The sequence below is a fragment of the Papio anubis genome, unplaced genomic scaffold, assembly GCF_008728515.1.
Source record: "Papio anubis isolate 15944 unplaced genomic scaffold, Panubis1.0 scaffold2802, whole genome shotgun sequence".
In the NCBI taxonomy this organism is placed as follows: domain Eukaryota; kingdom Metazoa; phylum Chordata; class Mammalia; order Primates; family Cercopithecidae; genus Papio; species Papio anubis.
The window spans coordinates 1-4,037 of record NW_022162893.1 but is presented as its reverse complement, the minus strand read 5'-3'; the positions used below and the strand labels follow the sequence as shown (position 1 = coordinate 4,037).

General features: G+C 46.9%; 1 non-coding gene across 1 annotated transcript; it reads right to left on the bottom strand.

The window, feature by feature from the left end:
* Positions 1-386: 386 nt before the first annotated feature.
* LOC116272959 lies at positions 387-547 on the bottom strand. Its single transcript, XR_004181479.1, has one exon. It is a non-coding gene; the product is annotated as a U1 spliceosomal RNA (small nuclear RNA).
* Between the last annotated feature and the right edge of the window lie 3,490 nt (positions 548-4,037).

Here is a 4,037-nt window from a genome sequence, read left to right as displayed (position 1 = left end):
CTTCATCACAAAGAACAGCACCAAAGGCCCTGCTTTCATCCCAGAGACAGCACCCGACTGCCTAGAGTTTCTACCTGGCTCTATGAGGTGAGAACACATTCCCCGCTAGCACAGAAATCCCACAAACTCGCGTGGGGGCTGCGGTTAGAAGCAGAGGCTGTGTGAAGGGTGACTCTGGGGGGCTACTAAGAAACACGAGTTTTCACAGAGCGTGAGAACTCAAGAGACTGGAGACAATGAAGCAATATCTGCAAAAAGGAGCCCCACGTAGAAAGGGAAGAGAAGGGCCCTGCGGCCGCTTAGCTTGTGTTAAACAAGCTCACGACAGGGCCGGAGCGGACAGAAACACGGTACTTTCTCTGCTCACTTTTTGCACTACAAGATTTCAGCGGAAAACACTAACGCAGTCCCCCACTACCACAAGCTATGCAGTCGAATTCCACACATTTGGAGAAAACACAAGGATCAGTACGTGGAGAGTGTAATGGAATAGCCTCGTTCTGGCAAAACCACCCTCAGAAGGTTATTTTCTCTGCCAGGTAAGTATGAGTTTACATACCTCCGCCCTGCCACAGCCCCACACGCCTCACCCTTTACACACACGGTCACTTGCCCCGCGCACCCTCGAGCCCTCCTAGCCCTGACACACAGCTGGGACTCTCAGGTCCGACCAGCGGTCCTGGACTCGCTCCCACAGCAAGGAAACTCCTTCGTGGCGTAGCAGCCGGTGGCGAAGCGGCAGCCCCTGCGCTGCCTCATCTACATAGAAGTCGCTCTCTCCGTGATGTCACCAACAGTGTCTTTCCCGTCCTACTCTGCTTTTCTGCCCCATCTTCCGCCACTCAGTCGAACAACTTGCTGCCAGAGCCTGCGGGGGCAGTGACGTCTGCCTCTCCTTCCTTTCCCTCCGTTCTCCGCGCCTGATCTTTCCAAAGAAGTGGGTGTTTCTGTTGTAGTTTTTTGGTTTTTGTTTTGAGCCGGAGTCTCGCTCTGTCGCCCAGGCTGGAATGCAGTCGCATGATCTGTACTCCCTGCAACCTCCGCCTCCCGAGTTGAAGCGATTCTCCTGCCTCAGGCTTCTGCATTGCTGGGATTACAGGCGCATGCCACTAAGCCCTGCTAATTTTTGTGTTTTTAGTAGAGACGGGGTTTCACCATGTTGGCCAGGATGATCTCGAACTCCTGACCTCAGGTGATCCGCCCGCCTCGGCCTCCAAAGTGCTGGGATTACAGGCCTGAGCCATCACGCCCGCCCAGAAGCCAGTTCTTAGCCTGTGTTGCCGAGGACCTCTTTGGCAGACAGCTGGAGCCTGTCCACCGTTCTTCAAACGATGACTTGTAATGCGCAGACTAAAACATGTAGGATTACACAGGAAACTGGTTCTCTTCACGTCGTTATCCTTGTGATTAGCATTCCACTTGGAATTGGAAGTCGTTCAATATCAGAGGGAAACCATATCTATGAAACTAGAGAGGCTGCTCAGATGACTGCAAACCAGCCATCCTTACTTGTTTTACCACTAGCACTGTTATAAAGACGGTGGTCCAATTTCATGAATCTTGTAGGGTGTTTTCAAATACAGCAATGTACAGATATGCTGCCAGCAGAGCACACTGGACACTCAGGCATGGTGCTGGAGTTTGTCATCTCTTCCACAGCCTTCTCTAGACCTTAGCACTTACCTCGTGTTAGCGCTTTATGCTCTGCAAAGACAGAAACAAAGTGGTCCAAATTTGGAGGAAAAAAAAATTGAGGGGCAATTTTATTTGAGGTGCTTGACTGATTACTTTCAATCTGTAGAATACAACCCCAAACTTGGACAATACTCCATAGACTCCAAATCTATCAGACCAGTTTTTCCTGTCCTTTACTTTCATATAAATCGAATCATAAAGTGTGTAGTGGGTTTTGGGGGAGTATAACTGCCCAATGGGTTCACGTTGCCTGCTGCCTAGACAGAACCAATTTATTAAGACAGGGGAATTGCAATAAAGAAAGTTACTTACCCAGAGCTGGCTGTGTGGGAGACCAGTTTTATTATTACTCAAGTCAGTCTTCCTGAGCATTCTGGGACCAGAGTTTTTAAGGATAATTTGGTGGGTGGGGGCCAGTGAGTTGGGAGTCTGATTGGTCAGGTCGGAGATGAACTCAGAGGGAGCTAAAGCATCTTCTTGAGCTGGGTCAGTTCCTGGGTGGGGGCCACAAGGTCAGATGAGCTGGTTTATCCATCTGGGTGGTGCCAGCTGATGCACTGAGTGCGGGGTCTGCAAAATATCTCACACACTGATCTTATGTTTTACAATAGTGATTTGATCCCCAGGAACAATTTGGGGAGGTTTAGAATCTCGTAACCTGGAGGCTGCATGACTCCTAAACCATCATTTCTAATATCGTGGCTAATTTGTTAGTCCTGCAAAGGCAGTCTAGTCCCCAGGCAGGAAGGGGGTTTGTTTTGGGAAAGGGCTGTTATCATCTTTGTTTCACAGCTAAACCATAAACTAAGTTCCTCTCAAAGTTATTTTGGCCTGTGCCCAGGAATGAACAAGGACAGCTTGGACGTTGGAAGCAAGATGGAATCAGTTAGGTCGGATCTCTTTCACTGTGATAATTGTCCTAGTTATAATTTTTGCAAAGTCGGTCTCAGGAGCAGAGGCATAGGTTTGACTTCTTTCACTCAGTCTTACATCTATGAATTGCTCATATTATTCATGTGGTTATTTGTTTCTGTGTGTATTCCTTTGTATGAACATAGGCCAACTTATTTATTCTACTGTTGCTGAACATGTTGACCTAAAAGAAAGATGCTGAAGCACAAAATATAATTTAGAGTTTACTTGAGCCAACGTGAAGGCAGCTGCCTGGAAGACTCACACCCAAAGAACCTTGGGTCTGAGCTCCCTTTGGCCTCTGTCACAAGCAGGTTTTTAAAGGTCAAAAGGGGGGACGCACGATGGACTGATAGAAAGGTGCCTGTCCGGAATTCTCATTGATTTTCAGAAATGGCATTGATGAGAGCTTGGCTATCCGTTGTTATACGGCGTGGAATATAATGTTTGGTGTGGCATTATTAGATTAATTTACAGCTACCTGGGGTGATAGCAAGCAGTTCCAACAGATGAATACGTAGCTCAAAAGGAAGGAATCAGAAAGTGGTTGCTGTCTTGATTTAATGTCTCTCTGATCATGTGAAGTGGCTCACATTCCTCAGATAAAAATTCTTTTAAAAATCTTTCTTCTTGAAAGCACTGATGATCAAAAGCTCAGGCAAGGTGTCCCTCTTTGCCAGGAAGGCTCATTCCCAGATGGTCTTTCCCACACTGAGGGCGGGGGAGGAAATGAGAGAGAGACCTCAGTTAAGTCTACAGCTATCACTTGTTGAATCATCTCTAGTCTTCAGATACCATAAAATCACTTTTCTCAGAAGTAAAACAGGAAATATATAACATTAATAATTTGAATAGAACACATATAATGCACACAAGAATGAGAATCACAAAGAGAATCTGTATGCCAGAGCAGTAAGGGAATCTATTCCATTAGGGAGCCAACTAAAAACATTGGGGAAAACATCACATCCCAGTTCTTCTTTCATGATTTCTTGTAGCCAAATGACTTCTAATTTTTTCTAGATGACGTTCTACTTCATGGGAAGTATTTATTTATGTATACGCAACAAGACGTTGTAACCAGCACACATCCACCTCCCTGCTCAGCTAAATCTACCATCTGAGGTAGGCTGCGGCTCTCCCCTTGTGTGTTCTGGGCTGTGTTGTACTAAGTGGAAGAGGAGGTTGTGGGCAAGCGTTGTGCAGAGATCACAACCAGGTGGGCAGGCGGCTGCTGTCTCCACACTATCACCCGACAATGTACAATTCCTTTTATGAACTCTTGTAAGTGCTGCTGTATCTACCTGTTGTTTTTGTTTTGTTTTGTTTGAGACAGACTCTCTGTCTCCCAGGCTGGAGTGCAGTGGCACGATCTTGGCTCACTGCAACCTCTGCCTCCTGAGTTCAAGCGATTCTCCTGTCACAGCCTC